This window comes from Alligator mississippiensis, chromosome 10 (genome assembly GCF_030867095.1).
Source record: "Alligator mississippiensis isolate rAllMis1 chromosome 10, rAllMis1, whole genome shotgun sequence".
Taxonomy (NCBI): domain Eukaryota; kingdom Metazoa; phylum Chordata; order Crocodylia; family Alligatoridae; genus Alligator; species Alligator mississippiensis.
Genome location: NC_081833.1, coordinates 69361249 through 69374071, shown reverse-complemented (window position 1 = coordinate 69374071; position 12823 = coordinate 69361249). Strand labels below are relative to the sequence as shown.

At 41.8% G+C, this 12823-nt stretch overlaps 1 long non-coding RNA gene across 1 annotated transcript in view; it reads left to right on the top strand.

Annotated features, from left to right (window-relative positions):
* LOC132243463 (uncharacterized) overlaps nucleotides 1–12823 on the top strand; it is a 169861-nt gene that overhangs the window by 110382 nt on the left and 46656 nt on the right. Inside the window, exon 3 of the long non-coding RNA XR_009455048.1 lies at nucleotides 2726–2878. This is a non-coding gene — a long non-coding RNA (uncharacterized LOC132243463). The remainder of the gene's footprint in view (nucleotides 1–2725; nucleotides 2879–12823) is intronic.

Genomic DNA, 12823 nt, shown 5'->3' with positions numbered 1-12823 from the left:
TCTTGTTCAGGAGGTTCTTTGGGTGAATCTGACATCTTTTATTAGACCAACTAAAATATTTGGAGAAGAATTTTTAAGGAAGCTTTTGGATTCAAAAACCCTTCAAAGGTTTTTGAACCTAAAAGCTTGCTTAAAAATTCTTCTCCAACTATTTAAGTTGGTCTAATAAAAGAGATCAGATTCACCCAAAAAACCGTGTCTGCCTATGACCTTAGAGCAACACAGCTACAACCTACACCTCTTGTTCAGGAGTGCTTTTTTATTTTGACCAAAGAAATACATCACAATGAATAAGGAGATGTTGTTTATGTTCAGATGCATGGAGGATTTACCCTCTGGCTGGCTATAAATGCTGTCAATTCTTGTGTGTTTTTATGAAGTCAAATCCTGCAGCTTGAGAGGGCCTGGAAATTGGTGGGATGAGTATGGATGTCCTGCCTATATGTCGGAGGATACTGCCTTCATGGAAGCAGGAAATATAAGTGACTGCTTCCTGTTTGGCAGTTTTCTTTATCCCACTTTGCAGGGAAATTAGAGGGAAACACAAGCCCCACTGTGGATTTCAGGGACCTTAGATGAATTGGAGACTTAGCTGCCTGTTACATCCTGTAACTGGAGAAGTTTCCTGTTCTGTCCTTGAGCTCCATGGATGTACTCATTGCAGGCTCTTTATTTGTGCAAGGGTTGGATTTGCCATGTAATTTTCTTTGGCTAAAGGGCCTAGAAGTGCAGTGTGCAGCACTTAACAACAGGAAGATGAAAAACAGCAGCTAAAGACGTTTCCAATTACAGCATATGCTAACAAGGGCCCCAATCCAGCTAGCCCCCTACCCTATGCAAAGGATTTCCTTGTGTGAGCATGGATTACTCTTGTGATTAACCATTTGCAGGAACAGTCTCTGTACTTATTCATCATCAGCCTTTACAATCCTGTTAACCCTGACCCCAGAGGTCACTTATGACTGTCCCATGCCTTTAAGAGGTCAGGCTCAGTAATTTATGAGATGTAGATACTACAAGACACAACGGCAAATCCTTCTAGCCTGTGGCCCTGGCTTTTCTAAACTAGGTGCAAGCAGCTGCACTCAAAATGTCCAAGATGTGGGAATGCATTTGGCATTTGAATATATTTTTTCTTAAAGCTGTACGTTTAGGACTTGATTGAATGCTGTTGAAGACTCCAAAGAAAGGACTCCAGGTGGCATGAGAAGATTATGGATCAGCCCCTTGCAGTAGCTTTTAAGGGGGTCACCAACTGCCAAAGACTGAATTACTCTTTTGCATGTCTTTTTGCAGTTTTCAGTAAGGATGTGGATGTCTATAACATTTTGACAGGTACATATTGGTGCCTTGCAATGCACACTGACAGTCAAACAGAATTGCTGTGTATCTGAAATAGAGGACAGATAAGCCGTAGAGCCATCCTGCAGGAGAGTTTCTCATGCAGAAGAAAGGCAGGCTCTGATCCAACATACTTACTATGGCTGTGATTCAAGAATCGCTTCCATTTGGAGAAGAAAATACTGATTTGAAATGCGAAGCATTGTTAAAAGTTCAGAGTTTTTCTTTAATTCATATTGACAAAATCAAGTTAGGGTAAGAAAAAGTTGTAATTTTCAAAGGAACCTAAAGGGTATTGAATTCTGAGTGTTCAAAATGTTGGACTTCCTCCTTTTTTGTTTGTTCTCTTCTGCCTTTTGAATGTAAGACAAATGAAGTTTTCTTTTTTACTTGCTTGGTTTTTGTCTTTTTTTTTTTTTCTAAGTTTTCCTGTTGCTAGTCTGTAACTTCTCAAAACTCCCTCATCAAGGGGAGAAGCTGCTGGGCAGCAAAAGGAAAAAGAGTTATGTGCTTTTTAGGATGTAGTAATTTGCCTAATGGATTGGATTCTATTCCTAATCTCCATGTCAGTGTGTTACCATGGATAATCACATGTCTTTTTGTGCCTTGATTTATCAAGCAATAAAATAAAATAAAATGGAGGTAGAGATAATACTTTCTAGGAGTTGTTAGACTAGACTTGGAGGACCAGCGAATCTCTGTTCAGCACACAACCTGAGAGTTGGGACAGCTTTTCCCCCCATCTATCCTATCCTGCTTTCTGGGAATAGCCAGTAGTTCATTTTGTCCTGGCACAGAGACATTATTGTCTGGGCTAGATGACCTCATGATGTCCCTTACAGCCTTTTTTGCTGTGATCCTATAATCAGTTTGCCTTTCAAACATGGATAGATTCATCTATACAACATTCCCACAATGTGGTCTGGTCCCTCTAGATCAAGGTGGACACTCGGGGTGGGCATCTCCTTCAAATAATCAGAGGAGCTTAGGACTTCTCTACCAGACCCCCAGCTATCCCTTGGTCCATCCTGGAAGCTGGGGCTCTCTAGTATGGAAAAGCTTTCTGACTACAACCTGGCCATGTTCCCGTTTGGGTCCTTCTAATCCTTGATGGTTTTGATGATGTGGTTGGCATGGAGGCATGTTGCAAAAGTCGACATGATCATGGTTTTTCAGGGACTCAAGCAGGGTGGAATAGGATTTGGGCCAAAGTACATAATTATAACAATTATTATTTATTGTTAGCTTTATTGGGCCCAGACTTGCATGTCCTGCTCACAGAAGTAGTCCCAGTAAAGTTAATTGGGTGATTTGTGCGAGCAGAATTTGGCCGACTGTTATTTATTAATATCATTTATCATTTCTTGTTTGTTTCTTGTCACAGTCCTGGTAAGTCCAGGGGGGATGAATGGTGGTGTATTTGCAATGCAAGATGAGATGAGCGCAGGCAAGTACCTTGTAACGAAGATGGAGTGTGCGTGGCATCATCCACAACTGGATGTAATCGGCAAGGGAGGCTGCAGATACGATAGCGAGGGTAAGTCTGGCTCTGCACTGTCTTGCCCTGCAACACATGTCACCACATTTGATGGTGGCAAATGTTTTCTTTTTCCCTGACTTTGCTGAGAGAGGAAAAAAATGTAATTCAAATTCACTAAGGACAGCTTCATCCACTGCTTTTGACATTTAACCCTACGCTATGGGGCCCAGGGCATTGCTAAATCTACAGCCCCCGCTGTTAGCATTAACATATCGTATCAAAATTCTTGACTCCTAGCAACAAGGGATTAAAGTGAAACAAAAGTTGGAAAGAAAGAGTTTCTCACCACCTCCTCCTTCCATTATATTCAAGCCACACTTCCTGCATCCACTATAAATATTTAAAGCGACAGTAGCCGACGTTTAAAGATTGGGACGGAAACAGAAATCTAACCGTGTCTGCATCTTCCTTTTCAGTGTGCAGCAGCTCAGTGCGGCACATTCATCCAGAGGTCATTTGCATTCTTAATGAGGTCATCTACCCTCTATTTACAGGGAAGGGAATATGAAACTTCAATGAGAGTTCTAATTGCTAAGCATGGTTTATAGCCCTGATGAGTTGGATAAAGCTTTATAATAATATACTTCCCAACTTGCCAGGCAACAGTGGTGGTATTAGTGGTTGCAGTTAGTAAAAAGGCTTAGAAAACATGTCTCCATTTCCACAAATCTTCTAATCCCACACAATGAAATCCTAATCTCATGCAGTTTATATAGGTGATGTTAAGGCCCTTATCTGTGCTTTTGGGTGTACATTACCTTTCAGGTAAGAAAGCAGGAAGAAAAGGTCAGGAACTCAGGTAATTAAGAGTTTTGGTTAATTTAGGAGAAAGCCAAATGTTTGAAAGCATAGAAATTTGAGTTAGTGCACCCACACTATCTGTACTGCACCCTGCTTTGTTGAACAAAATTCCCTCTGTCCTTCCTTTATTTCTTTGATATCTATTTGCAATTTGTATTTGAATCAAGGATTTTGGCTAAGGACTTTAAGCAGTTCAGCCTCTCTGCCTTTTATACTGATATGACTTCCTGTTAGTCTCATTACATACATATCTATTTTTCATTTTCCTTGCACTTTTGAGATTTGTTCTGTTGCATTTTTGTTGAAAAGTTTTTCAAAGCGATTTTTCCTTTCTTGATAGATCAATTATTGTGTTTCATTTTAGGGGATTTAGAAGAATCTTTACAGCATGTGAAAAAATGTTTGCACGTACATGGGAGCTGGTGTGAAGCAAACTGCTGATTTTAAAAGATTTTCTTTCCTTTCATTGCTCTACATGAGTGCAGAATTGAAAGCATTTTGCTTGAGTTCTGGCTACAAAATAGGCGAGGTATGAAAAGGAATTGTTTATGCTGTGAGAACTATACAGATTAAGCTAAATTTCAGGTTTGTGGATTCACAAACCAACCCCTTGCTCAGAAATGCATTTGGTAGTGTATTTTCCAGACACACCACATACTTAATAAGTGGTTTCCCTGCATCCTGGAAGGGCTCACATTTGGACAGCATGGGATGTCAAGGGTCTAAAAGACTAATCAATGTGGAGTCTTGCTCTTGGAAGACTGTATTGAACTGCAAGTTTGTCACTGTGATTTTATTCTGGATAAAGAGCCATCTGTAGTAACTCAATGCAGCCTGAGAGAGGCTCCTTAGGACTTTTGAAGATGACATGATTTGATTTGCAAGCAGAATAGCACTGAGTTTTGCAGAGACGATACTGAACCTTTTTGCAAAGATCTGTTTGAAGAGAGATGAGATCATAAATGAATGGTTTGAGGTGTTTCCTTAGACATTTAACAGCATTCTTAAGAGCCCGATCCAAACTCCAGTGAAGTCAGTGGGAGTCTTTCCCTTGATTTCAGGGGGCTTTAGATAAAGCACTAAGGCTGGGTACAGACATTCAAAAAGCCCGAGGCGGAATTGATCTAAGTTACGTGGTTTTCTGTAAGCGGCGTAGTTTAGATCAGTAGTGAACAGAGCACACATCCACCCTTTGGTGAGAAGGCACAGATCTTAGACCAGGTTCAGGCATTTTTAAACCAGTCTGCGTGTGCCGAACTTCTGTTCTGGTATGGATACAGACTGGTTTTGTGTGCCGAACTTCTGTTCTGTTACAGGCATATAGCCTGTTTTCTGATCACTGACACTGGTAAAAGGGTGATGTCTGTACCCGTCCTTAACGTGCATTTCTCTTCCACTTCTTTTAAAACCAGAATCTTCCTAACTGGTGCTCATGTGATTCTTCCTCCCATTTTTGCCACTGAGCTCCTGTTTCGTATAAGCCGTCTAATCTCCTTCATAAAAAATATTGCTGATAGGTGGAGAAGGGACAGCGAATACATCAGGCCTGTGATTGCCTTACTATATTTGGACATTGAAACTGATAAGATGCTGCCAATTGCTGCCGGTCCACGGGGACTGGTGAATTCTGTCACTGAGTCAATGTTCGTTGTTCAATCCATTTTTTACTAGCTGCTGTCGCTATCTTTTTTTTTTAAACCTGTTTTACCCAGGTCAATAACTGGAAGGCTAGTATGTAGACAGAGATTTCCTCCATGTCCCAAGTCAGTTGCAGAGGGCATGATATAAATCATCTACCATTACTTGATGAACCTGAATTGCACATTGATGAGACTCATGCATATGTTCGGAGTGCTTTTCTCAGCTGCCCTATTTGATAGATTACAAGATCTCTTTAATCAGGGCACTTCCCCCACCCTAAAAAACATGAGGTAACCCTTTCTTACAAATAAAAGCTATGAAATATATCCTGCCCCAGAAAAGGTTTTACTGTTAGCCCACAGCTGTCTTGCTGCAAACAGACATAAATCACAGAGCATACTCGGTCTTTATTACAGCTGATGTGCTGCGGTACCCTCTAACAAAGGAAAACTCTTCTCCTGGTATGTGTGGAAAGCTACACAGGGATTCACAGAGACTGGATTCACAGCCAAATGTTGAGCACTTCACCATTCTGGGCAGTTCATACCTGGGAGCATGGATCCGCCTATAATAACTATAGGTATCCATGCAAAACCAAATGGGCCCAGAGCTGGAACATCTTCAAAGTTCAGGGGTGCTTCAATTCAGAGTTTTGAAACAGGCTTATCTTCAAAAGAAAAAAGATACATCTGCAAAATGGTCATAAATGTCTAGTACTAGCCGGTGACTCTGAGCCAGGGGCTGTGCATTGTTGCGGTATCCCATGAGCAGACAAGGGACTGGATTGGGGCTCCTATCATGGTTCAATCTGATTCCCTTTTTGCTGTAGGTAACTGTGCCAGTCCTACAGCTAGTACAGGTGCCTTCCCCCTTGGTGCTGGCCTATCTATACTCCACAGTGCATGAGCAGGGGTGGAGGCAAAGCTGTACTCATTCCTTTGCTAGGAGGAAGCATCAAGGGCCCCTATAGAGGTTGCAATCTGCCAGAAATCGGAGGGCCACTATAGAGGTTGCGATCTGCCAGAAATCGGAGGGCCCCTATAGAGGTTGCAATCTGCAGTATAAATTACAATCACGTCCTAAGGTGCCAAACTGCTGTCACTCAAATGAGTAAGTCTCACAGATGACTATCACCATTTTCAGCTGGGTACGGCAACCTACCCAAAAAGATTACTTGGCCCAAAAAAACTGACTTAGTTTTTGGGAGATCTGTTTTAAAAAAAAATTGATGGAGCTTTGGCACTTTCCCTAGGAAAGAAACACTTATGTAGCAGTATAAGCGAGGTTGATTGAATTAAGCCTAAGCCCCTTCATGCTGTCTGGTACCAGTAGTTAATGAACTGTTGCCTGCGATGTTTAATGCTGTGTGAAATCAGTCATTAATTGTAGAAACAACTGATTTCAGGGAGATCATGGCAATTACGAACAGTTTGTAATAGCAATAGCGTACCAAAGCAAAACAAAAAGGCGTGCATTAGTTACATGGAATAAGCTAGCAATATAACGACGCGGGTTGGTCGTAACTCAGGGAAAAGATGTCAGGCTGTTTCCTGCCCACCAGTACAATTAAAAGCAGAGTACTCAGTTTCTGAGATTCAGTGGTTGTTCCTGTTGTGAATAAAATGACTTTTAAACAGGTTGCATATGATGTTGCCCATCTAAACTTTTAAAGCAATTTATGCTTTCAACTTACCTGGTGACATTTCAAAGCACAATTATGACCTCTGGAGGAGAGGTGGGGCAAAGTGTTAATTTTCCTTTCTTTATGAACCCGTCGATGAACAAACTGCAGTGTCAAAATAAATCTTCAAAAAATTGCCTGCTAGGGAAATGTGAGAATTTTGATGCAGCTCTTGCTCTTTGAGACTCGACAGCCCTGAAATATGCTAACTCTGAATGTTAAGGTTAAATCGGCTACGTAATCATTCAGGCTGGCTTTGCTTTCAAAAATACAAAAATAAATAACAGTGTCTGATCTCTCCTTCTTAGCACGGTCCCAAACTGACAGCCTCCGCGAAGAGGCAGCAAGGCAAAGCACGCTACCTGAGCTGTGTGTGGTACCCTGCATGCTTCTGTTTGATACAGATTTACCGCATTTACAGGCTAAATCTCCCTAAGCTACAGAGAGCTTTTAAGACAATTATACTGCAGTGTCCCCTTTCTGCAAGAGTCAGAGTCATAATCTCGCTAAGCAGCATTGGAAGAGCAGGTTGGATAATTAATCTGCAGACTCTGCCTTTCATTTCTAATGAGTTACTCACTTGCTTAAAAAATATCTCGTCCCTCTCCTGGGCAGGCTGTGCGCTATTTAGCGTGAATACTTGGTAGGCTGTAGCTTTTCTATGGCCACAGATGCATACCCTTGTGTTTCAGGGGGCTGGTTCAAACTCAATGCCTGAACAATGCTAAAGGAATCAGAACTCACGGCAGAGGTGATCTCTTTTATCACACCAACTAGATATTTGCAGGGAAAAAAAAAGTCTTTATTTGCAAGCTTTCTGGCACGCTCACCCATCCTCAGGCACAGGAGAATGCAAAGATTGTGCATTCTATGCCTGAAGGAGGGTGAGTGTCCCCAAAAGCTTGCAAATAAAGCGATTCCTTTTGCCTGTAGACCAATATGGCTACAACCTGCATCCCTGAACGATGCTAACACATCTACTCAGCTGAATTAGTGCACAACACACACAGTGTGTCAATCACATTTGGTTTGCATAATAAGGGATCAGGTTTTTATCTTGGACCCTTCTGCTGTGATGTTGTTTTTCAAGGCCTGGAGGGAGTGGGAATGTAAGGAGAAATACGTCATTACAAAGGCATGGAAACAGTGTTCATGCTGGTCCCTTCATTCTCATCATCTAATTAGGTAACAGGAACCTATTTTCTAGGGAACACAGCTCAGAGACCCAGTTCTTTCTTTGAAATTCAAGGATGTGCAGAGTCCCATATAATGCAACCCATTTTTTAAAAATTAAACACAACTGGGAGAATTCGCTCATGAACTTATTCACAAGATCAAAGTTAACAAACTGAAGACTTCTATCCTGGTAAATCTGGACTAAGGGCTTGCATCTTCTTGGTGTTATAGAAACCAGCAAGAAAAAAAAACTTACCTTCATGACTGTACTTCATTGGTTGCACATTGGCACGGCTAGGTGTGTTATATTTGCAAAACGCTTCAGAGTAGCTCTTAAACTGGTATAAGTTGTAGTAGTTCCATTCATTTGCTTCAAGAGAGCAGTGACAATTTATACCAGTTGAGGGTAGACCCTTTGAGACTTTCAGAGTTTAATTTGTCATCCAATGAGTTATAATTAACTTATTTCTCAGGGATTTTTCCCTAGACACAGTAGTAAAAAGGTTGGGGAAAACCACCAGTATCCCTACCTCCAGTCAAATTTATTTTGGCCCCTTCATGATTTCTTCAAAGCCTTCTTGGGAGGATAAAAATTGTGTTAAAAATGTGCCAGCTTTTTAATATGTTGCTTTTTTAGAAAGCCAAATGCCCCCATCTGCGACTGAAATCTCCATTGTAGTTTCATTCCTTTTTTCTTGAAATTGTAGTAGGTCCAAGTCACTTAGGATAATGGAAGCTCCAGGCTCCAGCAAATGTTTTCAAGGCTGCATTTATCCATGCCACCGGTAATAATTTTTAGTAGACTTCCTGTGAAAATGTAATCACTAAAGAAATGTAAAAAATTATGTCTTCGTGGTGCTATGCCTTATTAAGCTCAACATTTTTAAAGCACTAAATCTACAGAGCTAAAGCATGGCTGTTCCCACCTGAATCAGACTGGATAGTGTGACTGGGAGCATCCTGCCTGTGAAGTATGGACAGGAGAAGGCTTAAGGAGCATCCAGTGCAGGTACACAGTGGCTATGTCTACATGTTCAGTAATGTGCTTTTGGTAATGTGCATTAAATTTAGTACCTCTTTTGCGAGGTACTAGTAAAAGGCACATTAGCCTATTTTAATCTACAGTACTGAAAATGTATAGTTTTCTTGTGCTGCTTTAATGCACATTAAAGTGCATGTGTAGAGGCACCCAACTGAGAAGTAGTTCTTATACCTTCTTTTGGGGGACCTTTTTTATCTAGAACCCTAGCTAAGATAACTAGGAAGTGTGGCTGGGAGAGAAGGGATCAGAGTCATGATTTTGCCATGTGCGTGCACTTCTAGCCAGACATCTAGCGGAGACGAAAGAGGGCTAAGTTATGGGACTAGGATTTAAGTGGTTGGGTTCAAGTACACAGGAAGCCTTGAGCAGTGGAAGTGACTTCAGTCAAGTCACTTAGTTTCTCTGTGCCTCAACCCCCCAAACATACAAAAATTGCTTCCTTAGTCTGCTTTGCCTCTTTCCGTTGTGTAGTCCTTGGGGGAGGGACTCGCATTAAGTGGGAGCTATAGATGCCACTATAATTCAGATAACAATGTGTTCCCCCTCTGCTTTGTGCTGGCTTCACTACTGTTCAAAGGCTTGCACAAGGTTAAATCATAGGATCATTAAGAATAGTGTTGGAAGAGACCTCAGGAGGTTGTCATCTAGCCCAACTCCCTAGATAGTGAAGATCTCCAATATTGTGTTTGCTTTGGATTTAAGTGGGCATGAAACTTAGGCTGTCCCGTCTGCAGGGCAGTTAAAGGAGGGCAGTAATGCAGTCCATGAATTTCCAACTCCATTGAAGTTGAAAGCAAAAGTGCCATTGGTTTTAGTGGGGATTTTACCCTAGTATTCTGGTTTCTCCATGTGTTTCTGAGATGTGAAACAGACACTCCAGCTCCATCCAATGTGGTGAGCTCTTAGGACACGCCGTTATTCATGGTTCGTTCTAATTCCAGACCAAAGTCACAGGGTTGCAAATGAGAAGGCCTAACATATTGTGGGCTAACACAGGAACCATCTATCCACATCTCACTTCATGTCTGACCCTTGAAGATTAGCATAAAATGTCTCATGGCTCATGCTCGCTTCTGGTTTGGGATTTGCTTTTGCTAAACAAAGCTTGGAGGATGAAGTTTTGCAAACCTGAAACCAGCCCTTGATTTTGCCCGGCTCCCTAGGAGGTTGTGCTGTTTCCAAACTCCTTTTTCACAACGGCTAAAGTTCAACTTGATTTAAAACAAACAAACAGCTTATGGTATTAATTAACCAAACTTTGGAGAACTGTTTCAGCAACTCAGAAAAGAGCATTTCACAGGTTGGGATGAACTGGCCTGACAACAACCATTATTTTCTAACTGTAAATACTACTGAAACCTAAGCCTTCTGTAAATATTTTTTGGAACAATGAAGAGAAAGTATAATATGAGGTTTGGGATAATTTTGATTTAGATTGGACCTGCTAGAGGGACTTGATGGAATCTACCTATGATGGAATCTATGGGAACCCCCTCTGAAATTACTGGCCAAAAATTGATTTATTTTTTTTTTATAATTCTGCACTGAGACAAGTTCACCCCTATTTAAAGGGCCAACACAGTGATTATGCATCACATATGTCACTCTGAAATCCTCAGATTGGGGCATAAATGAAAAATTAAACAAATCAATGTAAGGTCAAGTGGTGTGTGTTTAACCCCTAACCAGACTGGGGGGGCAAAATCAGCTGTAGTATTACTCTACTCACTTCAATGAACTCTATTGATTTTTGAGGATGACTTTAGTGTAGAGTCAGAGTAAATAATATGTAACTTTTTGTCCAGAAAACTTACAAAAAATGTGAGAGCATTTAAGTGTCTGTCTCTATTAAAAAAAATATTTTTAGATATGAACAGAGGAGTTTTCAGAGTCAAAAACCCTTTTTTAAATTTACAGCATCTTGGCATTTAGTCTGTCGCGCTGAACTGTTTGGTCCGTATGTATAAGCAGATTGTCTTCCCATAAAACGGAGATATGTTTCACTGTAAATGTGGACTCACGGCTCTCAAGCAGATTTTCACCCAGTGGCAGGCAGCTAATCTCAGCGTGGATTCGTAGCAGACTTACTCTACGGTGTTGTGTGGAAGTCTACTCCTGCTCCTATTGAAATGGCTGGCAAAACCTCCCATCAACTTTCGTCTTGAAGGATCAGGCTTACCATTACCTCCAAAAACAGTGAACTGCATTTTAATAAGGAATGTCTTTTTGCTGGATTTAAACCTGTATGTGCTGTTAATCAGAGGATGAGTCCTACACACCTGATTACTACATTGCAAGGGCCATTCATAATCAAGGATCTTCCCTAGATAAACACATACAGACTAGGGCTGTGCGAAGCTTTGGGTGGTGATTCGATTTGGAGGAGATTTGCCCCGATTCGGTGACCGAATCTCCGAATCTGAATTGAATCAGGGGACCAATTTAAAGGTCCGAATTGATTCAAAGCTCTCTGAATCTTCAGAAAAGATTTGGAGAGCTTTAATGATTCGGGCAGTCCCCGGTGGCTGCAGCAGGGAGCTGCAGCTGACTCTGAGCTGGTAAATACTAGGGACAGGAGGCTGGGGGAGGGGACCATGGAGGGGACCCCTTCCAGCCCCTCCCCCAGCTTGGTTCTTTAAAGAAAAGCCCCAGTGCTCACCGAGTGCTGCCGGGCAGGAGGGTGATCCCTGCTGTCCCCCACTGTCCCACGCTGCATGGGGGGGGCTCTGCCACAAGCCCCCTGATTCCCCCCTGCCCCTCCAACCCCCCACGGGTGCCCTGCCCAGGCCAGCTCTGGCTCTTTAAGAAAAAAATCCCGAAAAAATCCCTGGGACTCACCAGTCCTGCAGCGGCTTTGGGGCTTTGGGGGCTCATGCAGAGCCCCCCAGATGGTGCAGGGCAATGGGGGGTAGTGGGGATCATCCCGTCCCCCGAATTGGCTGAATTTGAATCCAAAGCGAATACTAGCTGCTTCGCACAGAAAGCGTGTGTGTGTGTATATATGTGGATGCGAGTGTATGTGCTTGCAGAGGCAGCTAAGGATTTAGCAGTTGTGTCCCCCTCCTTCCAAAGTCCTATCCCTTTAGCTCAAGAAGCTATGAAACTTTTAATGGATAATGGAGCAAATGATATCTAGCATTCAGTAGTAAAAGTACTGTCAGATTCCAAGTCCGTAGAAATGTTTGTGGGTGCGTACCGAAATAAAAACAATAATTTTTGACTCACATGTATATACATACACACACAAAAACAAACATGTACGTTGATGAGGCTGTGACTATTAGAATACAGACTTAAATCACAGCCTTTATGCTCTGATTTGGATTGCAAACATACTAAAGTTGGTCCTGTTTGGATTTAGCTTGCCGGAAGATAGGAGCCATCTGCTCTGTATGGATAAATAGATCAGACAGATAGAGACCTAAATTAAATAAAAACTGACTTAAATTTAGAAAGCCTCTACTGAATATATGGTTTTGGAGTCTGGAGCTTGGAAGTCTTCCTTCTCCTTCTTCAATTACCCTAATGCTTCTAATAAATTAACAAGTGTGGGGATGCCTCAATGCCAAACAAACCTGTAATTTTGCATTTAAATTCTTCT